We start from the raw sequence: 21746 nt of genomic DNA on the forward strand, positions 1-21746 counted from the left end.
ACTGGCACTCCCTCCCCGTCCAATTCAAACTGGCACTCTCCACGTCCAATTCAAACTGGCACTCTCTCCATCCAATTCAAACTGGCACACTCCCCATCCAATTCAAACTGGCACTCTGCCCGTCCAATTCAACCTGGCACTCTCCCCGTCCAATTCAAACTGGCACTCTCCCCATCCAATTCAAACTGGCACTCTCCCCGTCCAATTCAAACTGGCACTCTTCCCATCCAATTCAAACTGGCACTCTCCCCGTCCAATTAAAACTGGCACTCTACCCATCCAATTAAAACTGGCACTCTCCCCGTCCAATTAAAACTGGCACTCTTCCCGTCCAATTTAAACTGGCACTCTCCCCGTCCAATTAAAACTGGCACTCTCCCCATCCGATTCAAACTGGCACTCTCCCCGTCCAATTAAAACTGGCACACTCCCCGACCAATTAAAACTGGCACTCTCCCCGTACAATTCAAACTGGCACTCTCCCCATCCAATTAAAACTGGCACTCTCCCCGTCCAATTAAAACTGGCACTCTCCCCGTCCAATTCAAACTGGCACTATCCCCATCCAATTAAAACTGGCACACTCACCGTCCAATTAAAACTGGCACACTCCCCGACCAATTAAAACTGGCACTCTCCCCGTACAATTCAAACTGGCACTCTCCCCGTCCAATGAAAACTGGCACACTCCCCGTCCAATTAAAACTGGCACTCACCCCATCCAATTAAAACTGGCACTCTCCCCATCCAATTCAAACTGGCACTCTCCCCATCAAATTCATACTGGCACTTTCCCCGTCCAATTCAAACTGGCACTCTCCCCGTCCAATTCAAACTGGCACTCCCTCCCCGTCCAATTCAAACTGGCACTCTCCCCATTCAATTCAAACGGGCACTCTCCCCGTCCAATTCAAACTGGCACTCTCACCGTCCAATTCAAACTGGCACTCTCCCTATCCAATTCAAACCGGCACACTCCCCATCCAATTCAAACTGGCACACTCCCCGTCCAATTCAAACTGGCACTCTACCCGTCCAATTCAAACTGGCACTCTCCCCGTCCAATTCAAACTGGCGCTCTCCCCGTCCAATTAAAACTGGCGCTCTCCCCGTCCAATTCAAACTGGCACTCTCCCCGTCCAATTAAAACTGGCACTCTCCCCGTCCAATTCAAACTGGCGCTCTTCCCGTCCAATTCAAACTGGCACTCTTCCCGTCCAATTAAAACTGGCACTCTCCCCGTCCAATTAAAACTGGCACTCTCCCCGTCCAATTCAAACTGGCACTCTCCCCGTCCAATTCAAACTGGAACTCTCCCCATCCAATTCAAACTGGCACTCTCCCCATCCAATTAAAACTGGCACTCTCCCCGTCCAATTCAAACTGGCACTCTCCCCGTCGAATTAAAACTGACACTCTCCCGTCGAATTCAAACTGGCACTCTCCCCGTCCAATTCAAACTGGCACTCTCCCCGTCCAATTCAAACTGGCACTCTCCCCGTCCAATTAAAACTGGCACTCTCCCCATCCAATTCAAACTGGCACACTCCCCGTCCAATTAAAACTGGCACTCTCCCCGTCCTATTCAAACTGGCACTCCCCCCATCCAGTTAAAACTGGCACTCTCCCCGTCCAATTCAAACTGGCACTCTCCCCATCGAATTCAAACTGGCACTCTACCCGTCCAAATCAAACTGGCACTCTCCCCGTCCAATTCAAACTGGCACTCTACCCGTCCAATTCAAAATGGCGCTCTCCCCATCCAAATCAAACTGGCACTCTCCCCGTCCAATTAAAACTGGCACACTCCCCATCCAATGAAAACTGGCACTCTCCCCGTCCAATTAAAACTGGCACTCTCCCCATCCAATTAAAACTGGCACTCTCCCCATCCAATTCAAACTGGCACTCTCCCCATCCAATTCATACTGGCACTTTCCCCGTCCAATTCAAACTGGCACTGTCCCCGTCCAATTCATACTGGCACTCCCTCCCCGTCCAATTCAAACTGGCACTCTCCCCATTCAATTCAAACGGGCACTCTCCCCGTCCAATGCAAACTGGCACTCTCACCTTCCAATTCAAACTGGCACTCTCCCTATCCAATTCAAACCGGCACACTCCCCATCCAATTCAAACTGGCACACTCCCCGTCCAATTCAAACTGGTACTCTACCCGTCCAATTCAAACTGGCACTCTCCCGGTCCAATTCAAACTGGCGCTCTCCCCGTCCAATTAAAACTGGCACTCTCCCCGTCCCATTCAAACTGGCACTCTACCCGACCAATTAAAACTGGCACTCTCCCAGACCAATTCAAACTGGCACTCTCCCCGTCCAATTAAAACTGGCACTCTCCCCGTCCAATTAAAACTGGCACTCTCCCCGTCCAATTCAAACTGGCACTCTCCCCGTCCAATTAAAACTGGCACTCTCCACGTCCAATTCAAACTGGCACTCTCCCCGTCCAATTAAAACTGGCACTCTCCCCGTCCAATTCAAACTGGCACTCTCCCTGTCCAATTCAAACTGGCACTCTCCCCGTCCAATTCAAACTGGCACTCTCCCCGTCCAATTAAAACTGGCACTCTCCCCGTCCAATTAAAACTGGCACTCTCACCGTCCAATTCAAACTGGCACTCTCACCGTCCAATTCAAACTGGCACTATCCCCGTCCAATTCAAACTGGCACTCTCCCCGTCCAAATAAAACTGGCACTCTCCCTGTCCAATTAAAACTGGCACTCTCCCCGTCCAATTAAAACTGGCACTCTCACCGTCCAATTCAAACTGGCACTCTCCCCGTCCAATTCAAACTGGCACTCTCCCCGTCCAATTAAAACTGGCACTCTCCCCGTCCAATTCAAACTGGCACTCTCCCCGTCCAATTAAAACAGGCACTCTCCCCGTCCAATTCAAACTGGCACTCTCCCCATCCAATTCAAACTGGCACTCTCCCCGTCCAATTCAAACTGGCACTCTCCCCGTCCAATTAAAACTGGCACACTCACTGTCCAATTAGAACTGGCACTCCCCCTGTCCAATTCAAGCTTGCACTCTCCTCGTCCAATTAAAACTGGCACACTCCCCGTCCAATTAAAACTGGCACTCTCCCCGTCCAATTCAAACTGGCACTCTCCTCGTCCAATTCAAACTGGCACTCTCCCTGTCCAATTAAATCTGGCGCTCTCCCCATCCAATTCAAACTGGCACTCTCCCAGTCCAATTCAAATTGGCACTCTCCCCGTCCAATTAAAACTGGCACTGTTCCCGTCCAATTAAAACTGGCACTCTCCCCGTCCAATTCAAATTGGCAATCTCCCCGTCCAATTCAAACTGGCGCTCTCCCCGTCCAATTCAAACTGGCACTCTCCCCGTCCAATTCAAACTGGCACTCTCCCCGTCCAATTACAACTGGCACTCTTCCCGTCCAATTAATACTGGCACTCTCCCCGTCCAATTCAAACTGGCAATCTCCCCGTCCAATTCAAACTGGCACTCTCCCCGTCCAATTCAAACTGGCACTCTCCCCATCCAATTAATACTGGTACTCTCCCCGTCCTATTCAAACTGGCACTCTCCGCGTCCAATTAAAACTGGCACTCTCCTTGTCCAATTCAAACTGGCACACTCCCCGTCCAATTCAAACTGGCACTTTCCCCGTCCAATTAAAACTGGCACTCTCCCCGTCCAATTAAAACTGGTACTCACCCCGTCCAATTCAAACTGGCACTCTCCCCGTCCAATTCAAACTGGCACTCTCCCCATCCAATTCAAACTGGCACTCTCCCCGTCCAATTGAAACTGGCACTCTCCCCATCCAATTGAAACTGGCACTCTCCCCATCCAATTAAAACTGGCACTCTCCCCATCCAATTAAAACTGGCACTCTCCCCATCCAATTCAAACTGGCACTCTTCCCATCCAATTCATACTGGCACTCTTCCCGTCCAATTCAAACTGGCACTCTCCCCGTCCAATTCAAACTGGCACTCCCTCCCCGTCCAATTCAAACTGGCACTCTCCCCGTCCAATTCAAACTGGCACTCACCCCGTCGAATTCAAACTGGCACTCTCCACGTCCAATTCAAACTGGCACTCTCTCCATCCAATTCAAACTGGCACACTCCCCATCCAATTCAAACTGGCACTCTCCCCGTCCAATTCAACCTGGCACTCTCCCCGTCCAATTCAAACTGGCACTCTCCCCATCCAATTCAAACTGGCACTCTCCCCGTCCAATTCAAACTGGCACTCTTCCCATCCAATTCAAACTGGCACTCTCCCCGTCCAATTAAAACTGGCACTCTACCCCTCCAATTAAAACTGGCACTCTCCCCGTCCAATTAAAACTGGCACTCTTCCCGTCCAATTTAAACTGGCACTCTCCCCGTCCAATTAAAACTGGCACTCTCCCCATCCGATTCAAACTGGCACTCTCCCCGTCCAATTAAAACTGGCACACTCCCCGACCAATTAAAACTGGCACTCTCCCCGTACAATTCAAACTGGCACTCTCCCCATCCAATTAAAACTGGCACTCTCCCCGTCCAATTAAAACTGGCACTCTCACCGTCCAATTCAAACTGGCACTATCCCCATCCAATTAAAACTGGCACACTCACCGTCCAATTAAAACTGGCACACTCCCCGACCTATTCAAACTGGCACTCTCCCCGTCCAATTAAAACAGGCACACTCCCTATCCAATTCAAACTGGCACTCTCCCCGTCCAATTCAAACTGGCACTATCCCCATCCAATTAAAACAGGCACACTCACCGTCCAATTAAAACTGGCACTCTCCCCGGCCAATTCAAACTGGCACTCTCCTTGTCCAATTAAAACTGGCACACTCCCCGTCCATTTAAAACTGGCTGTCTCCCCGTCCAATTCAAACTGGCACTCTCCTCGTACAATTCAAACTGGCACTCTCCCTGTCCAATTAAAACTGGCACTCTCCCCGTCCAATTCAAACTGGCACTCTCCGCGTCCAATTCAAACTGGCACTCTCCCCGTCCAATTAAAACTGGCACTCTCCCCGTCCAATTCAAACTGGCGCTCTTCCCGTCCAATTCAAACTGGCACTCTTCCCGTCCAATTAAAACTGGCACTCTCGCCGTCCAATTAAAACTGGCACTCTCCCCGTCCAATTCAAACTGGCACTCTCCCCGTCCAATTCAAACTGGCACACTCCCCGTCCAATTCAAACTGGCACTCTCCCCGTCCAATTAAAACTGGCACTCTCCCCGTCCAATTCAAACTGGCACTCTCCCCGTCCAATTAAAACTGGCAGTCTCCCGTCCAATTCAAACTGGCACTCTCCCCGTCCAATTCAAACTGGCACTCTCCCCGTCCAATTCAAACTGGCACTCTCCCCGTCCAATTCAAACTGGCACTCTCCCCGTCCAATTCAAACGGGCACTCTCCCCGTCCAATTCAAAATGGCACACTCCCCGTCCAATTAAAACTGGCACTGTCCCCGTCCTTTTCAAACTGGCACTGTCCCCATCCAGTTAAAACTGGCACTCTCCCCGTCCAATTCAAACTGGCACTCTCCCCATCGAATTCAAACTGGCACTCTCCCCGTCCAATTCAAACTGGCACTCTCCCCGTCCAATTCAAACTGGCACTCTCCCCGTCCAATTCAAACTGGCGCTCTCCCCTTCCAAATCAAACTGGCACTCTCCCCGTCCAATTAAAACTGGCACACTCCCCATCCAATGAAAACTGGCACTCTCCCCGTCCAATTAAAACTGGCACTCACCCCATCCAATTAAAACTGGCACTCTCCCCATCCAATTCAAACTGGCACTCTCCCCATCAAATTCATACTGGCACTTTCCACGTCCAATTCAAACTGGAACTCTCCCCGTCCAATTCAAACTGGCACTCCCTCCCCGTCCAATTCAAACTGGCACTCTCCCCATTCAATTCAAACGGGCACTCTCCCCGTCCAATTCAAACTGGCACTCTCACCGTCCAATTCAAACTGGCACTCTCCCTATCCAATTCAAACCGGCACACTCCCCATCCAATTCAAACTGGCACACTCCCCGTCCAATTCAAACTGGCACTCTACCCGTCCAATTCAAACTGGCACTCTCCCCGTCCAATTCAAACTGGCGCTCTCCCCGTCCAATTAAAACTGGCACTCTCCCCGTCCAATTCAAACTGGCACTCTCCCCGTCCAATTAAAACTGGCACTCTCCCCGTCCAATTCAAACTGGCGCTCTTCCAGTCCAATTCAAACTGGCACTCTTCCCGTCCAATTAAAACTGGCACTCTCCCCGTCCAATTAAAACTGGCACTCTCCCCGTCCAATTCAAACTGGCACTCTCCCCGTCCAATTCAAACTGGAACTCTCCCCATCCAATTCAAACTGGCACTCTCCCCATCCAATTAAAACTGGCACTCTCCCCGTCCAATTCAAACTGGCACTCTCCCCGTCGAATTAAAACTGACACTCTCCCGTCCAATTCAAACTGGCACTCTCCCCGTCCAATTCAAACTGGCACTCTCCCCGTCCAATTCAAACTGGCACTCTCCCCGTCCAATTAAAACTGGCACTCTCCCCATCCTTTTCAAAATGGCACACTCCCCGTCCAATTAAAACTGGCACTCTCCCCGTCCTATTCAAACTGGCACTCTCCCCATCCAGTTAAAACTGGCACTCTCCCCGTCCAATTCAAACTGGCACTCTCCCCATCGAATTCAAACTGGCACTCTACCCGTCCAAATCAAACTGGCACTCTCCCCGTCCAATTCAAACTGGCACTCTACCCGTCCAATTCAAAATGGCGCTCTCCCCATCCAAATCAAACTGGCACTCTCCCCGTCCAATTAAAACTGGCACACTCCCCATCCAATGAAAACTGGCACTCTCCCCGTCCAATTAAAACTGGCACTCTCCCCATCCAATTAAAACTGGCACTCTCCCCATCCAATTCAAACTGGCACTCTCCCCATCCAATTCATACTGGCACTTTCCCCGTCCAATTCAAACTGGCACTGTCCCCGTCCAATTCATACTGGCACTCCCTCCCCGTCCAATTCAAACTGGCACTCTCCCCATTCAATTCAAACGGGCACTCTCCCCGTCCAATGCAAACTGGCACTCTCACCTTCCAATTCAAACTGGCACTCTCCCTATCCAATTCAAACCGGCACACTCCCCATCCAATTCAAACTGGCACACTCCCCGTCCAATTCAAACTGGTACTCTACCCGTCCAATTCAAACTGGCACTCTCCCGGTCCAATTCAAACTGGCGCTCTCCCCGTCCAATTAAAACTGGCACTCTCCCCGTCCCATTCAAACTGGCACTCTCCCCGTCCAATTAAAACTGGCACTCTCCCCGTCCAATTAAAACTGGCACTCTCCCCGTCCAATTCAAACTGGCACTCTCCCCGTCCAATTAAAACTGGCACTCTCCACGTCCAATTCAAACTGGCACTCTCCCCGTCCAATTAAAACTGGCACTCTCCCCGTCCAATTCAAACTGGCACTCTCCCTGTCCAATTCAAACTGGCACTCTCCCCGTCCAATTCAAACTGGCACTCTCCCCGTCCAATTAAAACTGGCACTCTCCCCGTCCAATTAAAACTGGCACTCTCACCGTCCAATTCAAACTGGCACTCTCCCCGTCCAATTCAAACTGGCACTATCCCCGTCCAATTCAAACTGGCACTCTCCCCGTCCAAATAAAACTGGCACTCTCCCCGTCCAATTAAAACTGGCACTCTCCCCGTCCAATTAAAACTGGCACTCTCACCGTCCAATTCAAACTGGCACTCTCCCCGTCCAATTCAAACTGGCGCTCTCCCCGTCCAATTCAAACTGGCACTCTCCCCGTCCAATTCAAACTGGCACTCTCCCCGTCCAATTACAACTGGCACTCTTCCCGTCCAATTAATACTGGCACTCTCCCCGTCCAATTCAAACTGGCAATCTCCCCGTCCAATTCAAACTGGCACTCTCCCCGTCCAATTCAAACTGGCACTCTTCCCATCCAATTCATACTGGCACTCTCCCCGTCCAATTCAAACTGGCACTCTCCCCGTCCAATTCAAACTGGCACTCCCTCCCCGTCCAATTCAAACTGGCACTCTCCACGTCCAATTCAAACTGGCACTCTTCCCATCCAATTCAAACTGGCACTCTCCCCGTCCAATTAAAACTGGCACTCTACCCATCCAATTAAAACTGGCACTCTCCCCGTCCAATTAAAACTGGCACTCTTCCCGTCCAATTTAAACTGGCACTCTCCCCGTCCAATTAAAACTGGCACTCTCCCCATCCGATTCAAACTGGCACTCTCCCCGTCCAATTAAAACTGGCACACTCCCCGACCAATTAAAACTGGCACTCTCCCCGTACAATTCAAACTGGCACTCTCCCCATCCAATTAAAACTGGCACTCTCCCCGTCCAATTAAAACTGGCACTCTCCCCGTCCAATTCAAACTGGCACTATCCCCATCCAATTAAAACTGGCACACTCACCGTCCAATTAAAACTGGCACACTCCCCGACCAATTAAAACTGGCACTCTCCCCGTACAATTCAAACTGGCACTCTCCCCGTCCAATGAAAACTGGCACACTCCCCGTCCAATTAAAACTGGCACTCACCCCATCCAATTAAAACTGGCACTCTCCCCATCCAATTCAAACTGGCACTCTCCCCATCAAATTCATACTGGCACTTTCCCCGTCCAATTCAAACTGGCACTCTCCCCGTCCAATTCAAACTGGCACTCCCTCCCCGTCCAATTCAAACTGGCACTCTCCCCATTCAATTCAAACGGGCACTCTCCCCGTCCAATTCAAACTGGCACTCTCACCGTCCAATTCAAACTGGCACTCTCCCTATCCAATTCAAACCGGCACACTCCCCATCCAATTCAAACTGGCACACTCCCCGTCCAATTCAAACTGGCACTCTACCCGTCCAATTCAAACTGGCACTCTCCCCGTCCAATTCAAACTGGCGCTCTCCCCGTCCAATTAAAACTGGCACTCTCCCCGTCCAATTCAAACTGGCACTCTCCCCGTCCAATTAAAACTGGCACTCTCCCCGTCCAATTCAAACTGGCGCTCTTCCCGTCCAATTCAAACTGGCACTCTTCCCGTCCAATTAAAACTGGCACTCTCCCCGTCCAATTAAAACTGGCACTCTCCCCGTCCAATTCAAACTGGCACTCTCCCCGTCCAATTCAAACTGGAACTCTCCCCATCCAATTCAAACTGGCACTCTCCCCATCCAATTAAAACTGGCACTCTCCCCGTCCAATTCAAACTGGCACTCTCCCCGTCGAATTAAAACTGACACTCTCCCGTCGAATTCAAACTGGCACTCTCCCCGTCCAATTCAAACTGGCACTCTCCCCGTCCAATTCAAACTGGCACTCTCCCCGTCCAATTAAAACTGGCACTCTCCCCATCCAATTCAAACTGGCACACTCCCCGTCCAATTAAAACTGGCACTCTCCCCGTCCTATTCAAACTGGCACTCCCCCCATCCAGTTAAAACTGGCACTCTCCCCGTCCAATTCAAACTGGCACTCTCCCCATCGAATTCAAACTGGCACTCTACCCGTCCAAATCAAACTGGCACTCTCCCCGTCCAATTCAAACTGGCACTCTACCCGTCCAATTCAAAATGGCGCTCTCCCCATCCAAATCAAACTGGCACTCTCCCCGTCCAATTAAAACTGGCACACTCCCCATCCAATGAAAACTGGCACTCTCCCCGTCCAATTAAAACTGGCACTCTCCCCATCCAATTAAAACTGGCACTCTCCCCATCCAATTCAAACTGGCACTCTCCCCATCCAATTCATACTGGCACTTTCCCCGTCCAATTCAAACTGGCACTGTCCCCGTCCAATTCATACTGGCACTCCCTCCCCGTCCAATTCAAACTGGCACTCTCCCCATTCAATTCAAACGGGCACTCTCCCCGTCCAATGCAAACTGGCACTCTCACCTTCCAATTCAAACTGGCACTCTCCCTATCCAATTCAAACCGGCACACTCCCCATCCAATTCAAACTGGCACACTCCCCGTCCAATTCAAACTGGTACTCTACCCGTCCAATTCAAACTGGCACTCTCCCGGTCCAATTCAAACTGGCGCTCTCCCCGTCCAATTAAAACTGGCACTCTCCCCGTCCCATTCAAACTGGCACTCTACCCGACCAATTAAAACTGGCACTCTCCCAGACCAATTCAAACTGGCACTCTCCCCGTCCAATTAAAACTGGCACTCTCCCCGTCCAATTAAAACTGGCACTCTCCCCGTCCAATTCAAACTGGCACTCTCCCCGTCCAATTAAAACTGGCACTCTCCACGTCCAATTCAAACTGGCACTCTCCCCGTCCAATTAAAACTGGCACTCTCCCCGTCCAATTCAAACTGGCACTCTCCCTGTCCAATTCAAACTGGCACTCTCCCCGTCCAATTCAAACTGGCACTCTCCCCGTCCAATTAAAACTGGCACTCTCCCCGTCCAATTAAAACTGGCACTCTCACCGTCCAATTCAAACTGGCACTCTCACCGTCCAATTCAAACTGGCACTATCCCCGTCCAATTCAAACTGGCACTCTCCCCGTCCAAATAAAACTGGCACTCTCCCTGTCCAATTAAAACTGGCACTCTCCCCGTCCAATTAAAACTGGCACTCTCACCGTCCAATTCAAACTGGCACTCTCCCCGTCCAATTCAAACTGGCACTCTCCCCGTCCAATTAAAACTGGCACTCTCCCCGTCCAATTCAAACTGGCACTCTCCCCGTCCAATTAAAACAGGCACTCTCCCCGTCCAATTCAAACTGGCACTCTCCCCATCCAATTCAAACTGGCACTCTCCCCGTCCAATTCAAACTGGCACTCTCCCCGTCCAATTAAAACTGGCACACTCACTGTCCAATTAGAACTGGCACTCCCCCTGTCCAATTCAAGCTTGCACTCTCCTCGTCCAATTAAAACTGGCACACTCCCCGTCCAATTAAAACTGGCACTCTCCCCGTCCAATTCAAACTGGCACTCTCCTCGTCCAATTCAAACTGGCACTCTCCCTGTCCAATTAAATCTGGCGCTCTCCCCATCCAATTCAAACTGGCACTCTCCCAGTCCAATTCAAATTGGCACTCTCCCCGTCCAATTAAAACTGGCACTGTTCCCGTCCAATTAAAACTGGCACTCTCCCCGTCCAATTCAAATTGGCAATCTCCCCGTCCAATTCAAACTGGCGCTCTCCCCGTCCAATTCAAACTGGCACTCTCCCCGTCCAATTCAAACTGGCACTCTCCCCGTCCAATTACAACTGGCACTCTTCCCGTCCAATTAATACTGGCACTCTCCCCGTCCAATTCAAACTGGCAATCTCCCCGTCCAATTCAAACTGGCACTCTCCCCGTCCAATTCAAACTGGCACTCTCCCCATCCAATTAATACTGGTACTCTCCCCGTCCTATTCAAACTGGCACTCTCCGCGTCCAATTAAAACTGGCACTCTCCTTGTCCAATTCAAACTGGCACACTCCCCGTCCAATTCAAACTGGCACTTTCCCCGTCCAATTAAAACTGGCACTCTCCCCGTCCAATTAAAACTGGTACTCACCCCGTCCAATTCAAACTGGCACTCTCCCCGTCCAATTCAAACTGGCACTCTCCCCATCCAATTCAAACTGGCACTCTCCCCGTCCAATTGAAACTGGCACTCTCCCCATCCAATTGAAACTGGCACTCTCCCCATCCAATTAAAACTGGCACTCTCCCCATCCAATTAAAACTGGCACTCTCCCCATCCAATTCAAACTGGCACTCTTCCCATCCAATTCATACTGGCACTCTTCCCGTCCAATTCAAACTGGCACTCTCCCCGTCCAATTCAAACTGGCACTCCCTCCCCGTCCAATTCAAACTGGCACTCTCCCCGTCCAATTCAAACTGGCACTCACCCCGTCGAATTCAAACTGGCACTCTCCACGTCCAATTCAAACTGGCACTCTCTCCATCCAATTCAAACTGGCACACTCCCCATCCAATTCAAACTGGCACTCTCCCCGTCCAATTCAACCTGGCACTCTCCCCGTCCAATTCAAACTGGCACTCTCCCCATCCAATTCAAACTGGCACTCTCCCCGTCCAATTCAAACTGGCACTCTTCCCATCCAATTCAAACTGGCACTCTCCCCGTCCAATTAAAACTGGCACTCTACCCCTCCAATTAAAACTGGCACTCTCCCCGTCCAATTAAAACTGGCACTCTTCCCGTCCAATTTAAACTGGCACTCTCCCCGTCCAATTAAAACTGGCACTCTCCCCATCCGATTCAAACTGGCACTCTCCCCGTCCAATTAAAACTGGCACACTCCCCGACCAATTAAAACTGGCACTCTCCCCGTACAATTCAAACTGGCACTCTCCCCATCCAATTAAAACTGGCACTCTCCCCGTCCAATTAAAACTGGCACTCTCACCGTCCAATTCAAACTGGCACTATCCCCATCCAATTAAAACTGGCACACTCACCGTCCAATTAAAACTGGCACACTCCCCGACCTATTCAAACTGGCACTCTCCCCGTCCAATTAAAACAGGCACACTCCCTATCCAATTCAAACTGGCACTCTCCCCGTCCAATTCAAACTGGCACTATCCCCATCCAATTAAAACAGGCACACTCACCGTCCAATTAAAACTGGCACTCTCCCCGGCCAATTCAAACTGGCACTCTCCTTGTCCAATTAAAACTGGCACACTCCCCGTCCATTTAAAACTGGCTGTCTCCCCGTCCAATTCAAACTGGCACTCTCCTCGTACAATTCAAACTGGCACTCTCCCTGTCCAATTAAAACTGGCACTCTCCCCGTCCAATTCAAACTGGCACTCTCCGCGTCCAATTCAAACTGGCACTCTCCCCGTCCAATTAAAACTGGCACTCTCCCCGTCCAATTCAAACTGGCGCTCTTCCCGTCCAATTCAAACTGGCACTCTTCCCGTCCAATTAAAACTGGCACTCTCGCCGTCCAATTAAAACTGGCACTCTCCCCGTCCAATTCAAACTGGCACTCTCCCCGTCCAATTCAAACTGGCACACTCCCCGTCCAATTCAAACTGGCACTCTCCCCGTCCAATTAAAACTGGCACTCTCCCCGTCCAATTCAAACTGGCACTCTCCCCGTCCAATTAAAACTGGCAGTCTCCCGTCCAATTCAAACTGGCACTCTCCCCGTCCAATTCAAACTGGCACTCTCCCCGTCCAATTCAAACTGGCACTCTCCCCGTCCAATTCAAACTGGCACTCTCCCCGTCCAATTCAAACGGGCACTCTCCCCGTCCAATTCAAAATGGCACACTCCCCGTCCAATTAAAACTGGCACTGTCCCCGTCCTTTTCAAACTGGCACTGTCCCCATCCAGTTAAAACTGGCACTCTCCCCGTCCAATTCAAACTGGCACTCTCCCCATCGAATTCAAACTGGCACTCTCCCCGTCCAATTCAAACTGGCACTCTCCCCGTCCAATTCAAACTGGCACTCTCCCCGTCCAATTCAAACTGGCACTCTCCCCGTCCAATTCAAACTGGCGCTCTCCCCTTCCAAATCAAACTGGCACTCTCCCCGTCCAATTAAAACTGGCACACTCCCCATCCAATGAAAACTGGCACTCTCCCCGTCCAATTAAAACTGGCACTCACCCCATCCAATTAAAACTGGCACTCTCCCCATCCAATTCAAACTGGCACTCTCCCCATCAAATTCATACTGGCACTTTCCACGTCCAATTCAAACTGGAACTCTCCCCGTCCAATTCAAACTGGCACTCCCTCCCCGTCCAATTCAAACTGGCACTCTCCCCATTCAATTCAAACGGGCACTCTCCCCGTCCAATTCAAACTGGCACTCTCACCGTCCAATTCAAACTGGCACTCTCCCTATCCAATTCAAACCGGCACACTCCCCATCCAATTCAAACTGGCACACTCCCCGTCCAATTCAAACTGGCACTCTACCCGTCCAATTCAAACTGGCACTCTCCCCGTCCAATTCAAACTGGCGCTCTCCCCGTCCAATTAAAACTGGCACTCTCCCCGTCCAATTCAAACTGGCACTCTCCCCGTCCAATTAAAACTGGCACTCTCCCCGTCCAATTCAAACTGGCGCTCTTCCAGTCCAATTCAAACTGGCACTCTTCCCGTCCAATTAAAACTGGCACTCTCCCCGTCCAATTAAAACTGGCACTCTCCCCGTCCAATTCAAACTGGCACTCTCCCCGTCCAATTCAAACTGGAACTCTCCCCATCCAATTCAAACTGGCACTCTCCCCATCCAATTAAAACTGGCACTCTCCCCGTCCAATTCAAACTGGCACTCTCCCCGTCGAATTAAAACTGACACTCTCCCGTCCAATTCAAACTGGCACTCTCCCCGTCCAATTCAAACTGGCACTCTCCCCGTCCAATTCAAACTGGCACTCTCCCCGTCCAATTAAAACTGGCACTCTCCCCATCCTTTTCAAAATGGCACACTCCCCGTCCAATTAAAACTGGCACTCTCCCCGTCCTATTCAAACTGGCACTCTCCCCATCCAGTTAAAACTGGCACTCTCCCCGTCCAATTCAAACTGGCACTCTCCCCATCGAATTCAAACTGGCACTCTACCCGTCCAAATCAAACTGGCACTCTCCCCGTCCAATTCAAACTGGCACTCTACCCGTCCAATTCAAAATGGCGCTCTCCCCATCCAAATCAAACTGGCACTCTCCCCGTCCAATTAAAACTGGCACACTCCCCATCCAATGAAAACTGGCACTCTCCCCGTCCAATTAAAACTGGCACTCTCCCCATCCAATTAAAACTGGCACTCTCCCCATCCAATTCAAACTGGCACTCTCCCCATCCAATTCATACTGGCACTTTCCCCGTCCAATTCAAACTGGCACTGTCCCCGTCCAATTCATACTGGCACTCCCTCCCCGTCCAATTCAAACTGGCACTCTCCCCATTCAATTCAAACGGGCACTCTCCCCGTCCAATGCAAACTGGCACTCTCACCTTCCAATTCAAACTGGCACTCTCCCTATCCAATTCAAACCGGCACACTCCCCATCCAATTCAAACTGGCACACTCCCCGTCCAATTCAAACTGGTACTCTACCCGTCCAATTCAAACTGGCACTCTCCCGGTCCAATTCAAACTGGCGCTCTCCCCGTCCAATTAAAACTGGCACTCTCCCCGTCCCATTCAAACTGGCACTCTACCCGACCAATTAAAACTGGCACTCTCCCAGACCAATTCAAACTGGCACTCTCCCCGTCCAATTAAAACTGGCACTCTCCCCGTCCAATTAAAACTGGCACTCTCCCCGTCCAATTCAAACTGGCACTCTCCCCGTCCAATTAAAACTGGCACTCTCCACGTCCAATTCAAACTGGCACTCTCCCCGTCCAATTAAAACTGGCACTCTCCCCGTCCAATTCAAACTGGCACTCTCCCTGTCCAATTCAAACTGGCACTCTCCCCGTCCAATTCAAACTGGCACTCTCCCCGTCCAATTAAAACTGGCACTCTCCCCGTCCAATTAAAACTGGCACTCTCACCGTCCAATTCAAACTGGCACTCTCCCCGTCCAATTCAAACTGGCACTATCCCCGTCCAATTCAAACTGGCACTCTCCCCGTCCAAATAAAACTGGCACTCTCCCCGTCCAATTAAAACTGGCACTCTCCCCGTCCAATTAAAACTGGCACTCTCACCGTCCAATTCAATCTGGCACTCTCCCCGTCCAATTCAAACTGGCGCTCTCCCCGTCCAATTCAAACTGGCACTCTCCCCGTCCAATTCAAACTGGCACTCTCCCCGTCCAATTACAACTGGCACTCTTCCCGTCCAATTAATACTGGCACTCTCCCCGTCCAATTCAAACTGGCAATCTCCCCGTCCAATTCAAACTGGCACTCTCCCCGTCCAATTCAAACTGGCACTCTCCCCATCCAATTAATACTGGTACTCTCCCCGTCCTATTCAAACTGGCACTCTCCGCGTCCAATTAAAACTGGCACTCTCCTTGTCCAATTCAAACTGGCACACTCCCCGTCCAATTCAAACTGGCACTTTCCCCGTCCAATTAAAACTGGCACTCTCCCCGTCCAATTAAAACTGGTACTCACCCCGTCCAATTCAAACTGGCACTCTCCCCGTCCAATTCAAACTGGCACTCTCCCCATCCAATTCAAACTGGCACTCTCCCCGTCCAATTGAAACTGGCACTCTCCCCATCCAATTGAAACTGGCACTCTCCCCATCCAATTAAAACTGGCACTCTCCCCATCCAATTAAAACTGGCACTCTCCCCATCCAATTCAAACTGGCACTCTTCCCATCCAATTCATACTGGCACTCTCCTCGTCCAATTCAAACTGGCACTCTCCCCGTCCAATTCAAACTGGCACTCCCTCCCCGTCCAATTCAAACTGGCACTCTCCCCGTCCAATTCAAACTGGCACTCTCCCCGTCGAATTCAAACTGGCACTCTCCACGTCCAATTCAAACTGGCACTCTCTCCATCCAATTCAAACTGGCACACTCCCCATCCAATTCAAACTGGCACTCTCCCCGTCCAATTCAACCTGGCACTCTCCCCGTGCAATTCAAACTGGCGCTCTCCCCGTCCAATTCAAACTGGCACACTCCCCGACCAACTAAAACTGGCACTCTCCCCGTCCAATTCAAACTGGCACTGTCCCCTTCCAATTCAAACTGGCACTCTCCCCGTCCAATTCAAACTGGCACACACCCCGTCCAATTCAAACTGGCACTCTCCCCGTCCAATTCAAACTGGCACTCTCCCCGTCCAATTCAAACTGGCACTCTCCCCGTCCAATTCAAACTGGCGCTCTCCCCATCCAATTCAAACTGGCACTCCCCCCGTCCAATTAAAACTGGCACACTCCTCATCCAATTAAAACTGGCACTCTCCCCATCCAATTAAAATTGGCACTCTCCCCATCAAATTCAAACTGGCACTCTCCCCGTCCAATACAAACTGGCACTCTCCCCGTCCAATTCAAACTGGCACTCCCTCCCCGTCCAATTCAAACTGGCACTCTCCCCGTCCAATTCAAACGGGCACTCTCCCCGTCCAATTCAAACTGTCACTCTCCCCGTCCAATTCAAACTGGCACTCTCCCCATCCAATTCAAACTGGCACTCTCCCCGCCCAATTAAAACTGGCACTCTCCCCGTCCAATTCAAACAGGCGCTCTCCCCATGCAATTCAAACTGGCACTCTCCCCGTCCAATATAAACTGGCACTCTCCCCGTCCAATTCAAACTGGCGCTCTTCCCGTCCAATTCAAACTGGCACTCTTCCCGTCCAATTAAAACTGGCACTCTCCCCGTCCAATTAAAACTGGCACTCTCCCCGTCCAATTCAAACTGGCACTCTCCCCGTCCAATTCAAACTGGCACTCTCCCCATCCAATTCAAACTGGCACTCTCCCCATCCAATTAAAACTGGCACTCTCCCCATCCAATTCAAACTGGCACTCTCCCCGTCGAATTAAAACTGGCACTCTCACGTCCAATGCAAACTGGCACTCTCCCTGTCCAATTCAAGCTGGCACTCTCCCCGTCCAATTCAAACTGGCACTCTCCCCGTCCAATTCAAAATGGCACACGCCCCGTCCAATTAAAACTGGCACTCTCCCCGTCCTATTCAAACTGGCACTCTCCCCATCCAGCTAAAACTGGCACTCTCCCCGTCCAATTCAAACTGGCACTCTCCCCATCGAATTCAAACTGGCACTCTCCCCGTCCAAATCAAACTGGCACTCTCCCCGTCCAATTCAAACTGGCACTCTCCCCGTCCAATTCAAAATGGCACTCTCCCCGTCCAATTCAAACTGGCGCTCTCCCCATCCAAATCAAACTGGCACTCTCCCCGTCCAATTAAAACTGGCACACTCCCCATCCAATGCAAACTGGCACTCTCCCCGTCCAATTAAAACTGGCACTCTCCCCGTCCAATTCAAACTGGCACTCTTCCCATCCAATTCAAACTGGCACTCTCCCCATCCAATTCAAACTGGCACTCTCCCCGTCCAATTCAAACTGGGACTCTACCCATCCAATTCAAACTGGCACTCTCCCCGTCCAATTAAAACTGGCGCTCTCCCCGTCCAATTCAAACTGGCACTCTCCCCGTCCAATTCAAACTGGCACTCTCCCCGTCCAATTCAAACTGGCACTCTCCCCGTCCAATTCAAACTGGCACTCTCCCCGTCCAATTGAAACTGGCACTCTCCCCGTACAATTCAAACTGGCACTCTCCCCGTCCAATTCAAACAGGCACTCTCCCCGTCCAATTCAAACTGACACTCTCCCTATCCAATTCAAACTGGCACTCTCCCCGTCCAATTCAAACTGGCACTCTCCCCATCCAATTCAAACTGTCACTTTCCCCATCCAATTCAAACTGGCACTCTCCCCGTCCAATTAAAACTGTCACTCTCCCCATCCAATTAAAACTGGCACTCTCCCCGTCCAATTCAAACAGGCACTCTTCCCATCCAATTCAAACTGGCACTCTCCCCGTCCAATTCAAACTGACACTCTCCCCGTCCAATTCAAACTGGCACTCTCCCCGTCCAATTCAAACTGGCACTCTCCCCGTACAATTCAAACTGGCACTCTCCCCGTCCAATTCAAACTGGCACTCTCCCCGTCCAATTCAAACTGGCACTCTCCCCCTCCAATTCAAACTGGCACTCTCCCCGTCCAATTCAAACTGGCACTCTCCCCGTCCAATTAAAACTGGCACTCTCCCCGTCCAATTCAAACTGACACTCTCCCTATCCAATTCAAACTGGCACTCTCCCCGTCCAATTCAAACTGGCACTCTCCCCATCCAATTCAAACTGTCACTTTCCCCATCCAATTCAAACTGGCACTCTCCCCGTCCAATTAAAACTGTCACTCTCCCCATCCAATTAATACTGGCACTCTCCCCGTCCAATTCAAACAGGCACTCTTCCCATCCAATTCAAACTGGCACTCTCCCCGTCCAATTAAAACTGGCACTCTCCCCATCCAATTAAAACTGGCACTCTCCCCGTCCAATTAAATCTGGCACTCTCCCCGTCCAATTAAAACTGGCACTCTCCCCGTCCAATTAAAACTGGCACTCTCCCCATCCGATTCAAACTGGCACTCTCCCCGTCCAATTAAAACTGGCACTCTCCCCGTCCAATTAAAACTGGCACTCTCCCCGCCCAATTAAAACTGGCAGTCTCCCCGTCCAATTCAAACTGGCACTCTCCCCGTCCAATTAAAACTGGCACTCTCCCCGTCCAATTTAAACTGGCACTCTCCCCATCCAATTAAAACTGGCACTCTCCCTGTCCAATTCAAACTGGCACTCTCCCCGTCCAATTAAAACTGGCACTCTCCCGGTCCAATTCAAACTGTCACTCTCCCCGTCCAATTAATACTGGCACTCTCCCCATCCAATTAAAACTGGCACTCTCCCGGTCCAATTCAAACTGGCACTCTCCCCATCCAATTAAAACTGGCACTCTCCCTGTCCAATTCAAACTGTCACTCTCCCCGTCCAATTCAAATTGGCACTCTCCCCGTCCAATTCAAACTGACACTCTCCCTATCCAATTCAAACTGGCACTCTCCCCGTCCAATTCAAACTGGCACTCTCCCCATCCAATTCAAACTGTCACTTTCCCCATCCAATTCAAACTGGCACTCTCCCCGTCCAATTAAAACTGTCACTCTCCCCATCCAATTAAAACTGGCACTCTCCCCGTCCAATTCAAACAGGCACTCTTCCCATCCAATTCAAACTGGCACTCTCCCCGTCCAATTAAAACTGGCACTCTCCCCATCCAATTAAAACTGGCACTCTCCCCGTCCAATTAAATCTGGCACTCTCCACGTCCAATTAAAACTGGCACTCTCCCCGTCCAATTAAAACTGGCACTCTCCCCATCCGATTCAAACTGGCACTCTCCCCGTCCAATTAAAACTGGCACTCTCCCCGTCCAATTAAAAGTGGCACTCTCCCCGCCCAATTAAAACTGGCAGTCTCCCCGTCCAATTCAAACTGGCACTCTCCCCGTCCAATTAAAACTGGCACTCTCCCCGTCCAATTTAAACTGGCACTCTCCCCATCCAATTAAAACTGGCACTCTCCCTGTCCAATTCAAACTGGCACTCTCCCCGTCCAATTAAAACTGGCACTCTCCCGGTCCAATTCAAACTGTCACTCTCCCCGTCCAATTAATACTGGCACTCTCCCCATCCAATTAAAACTGGCACTCTCCCGGTCCAATTCAAACTGGCACTCTCCCCATCCAATTAAAACTGGCACTCTCCCTGTCCAATTCAAACTGTCACTCTCCCCGTCCAGTTAAAACTGGCACTCTCCCCGTCCAATTAAAACTGGAACTCTCCCCGTCCAATTAAAACTGGCACTCTCCCCGTCCAATTAAAGCTGGCACTCTCCCCGTCCAATTAAAACTGGCAGTCTCCCCGTCCAATTCAAACTGTCACTCTCACCATCCAATTAAAACTGGCACTCTCCCCATCCAATTAAAACTGGCACTCTCACCGTCCAATTCAAACTGGCACTCTCCCCATCCAATTAAAACTGGCACTCTCCCCGTCCAATTCAAACTGGCACTCTCCCCGTCCAATTAAAACTGGCACTCTCCCCGTCCAATTCAAACAGGCACTCTCCCCATCCAATTGAAACTGGCACTCTCCCCGTCCAAGTAAAACTGGCACTCTCCCCGTCCAATTAAAACTGGCACTCTCCCCGTCCAATTCAAGCTGGCACTCTCCCCGTCCAATTAAAACTGGCAGTCTCCCCATCCAATTCAAACTGGTACTCTCCCCGTCCAATTAAAACTGGCACTCTCCCCGTCCAATTAAAACTGGCACTCTCCCCAACCAATTCATACTGGCAGTCTCCCCGCCCAATTAAAACTGGCATTCTCCCCATCCAATTAAAACTGGCACTCTCCCCATCCAATTAAAACTGGCACTCTCCCCGTCCAATTCAAACTGGCACTATCCCCATCCAATTAAAACTGGCACTCTCCCCGTCCAATTCAAACTGGCACTCTCCCCGTCCAATTCAAACTGGCACACTCCCCGGCCAATTCAAACTGGCACTATGCCCATCCAATTAAAACTGGCACTCTCCCCGTCCAATTCAAACTGGCACTCTCCCCATCCAATTCAAACTGGCACTCTCCCCGTCCAATTCAAACTGGCACTCTCCCCATCCAATTAAAACTGGCACTCTCCCCGTCCAATTAAAACTGGCGCTCTCCCCGCCCAATTCAAACTGGCACTCTCCCCGTCCAATTCAAACTGGCACTCTCCCCGTCCAATTCAAACTGGCACTCTCCTCGTCCAATTCAAACTGGCACTCTCCCCGTCCAATTCAAACTGGCACTCTCCCCCTCCAATTCAAACTGGCACACTCCCCGTCCAATTCAAACTGGCACTCTCCCCGTCCAATTCAAACTGGCACTCTCCCCGTCCAATTCAAACTGACACTCTCCCTATCCAATTTAAACTGGCACTCTCCCCGTCCAATTCAAACTGGCACTCTCCCCGTCCAATTAAAACTGTCACTCTCCCCATCCAATTAAAACTGGCACTCTCCCCATCCAATTCAAACAGGCACTCTTCCCATCCAATTCAAACTGGCACTCTCCCC

The sequence above is a fragment of the Somniosus microcephalus genome, chromosome 14, assembly GCF_052327205.1.
Source record: "Somniosus microcephalus isolate GS21.2 chromosome 14, FLI_Smic_1.0, whole genome shotgun sequence".
Taxonomy (NCBI): Eukaryota; Metazoa; Chordata; class Chondrichthyes; order Squaliformes; family Somniosidae; genus Somniosus; species Somniosus microcephalus.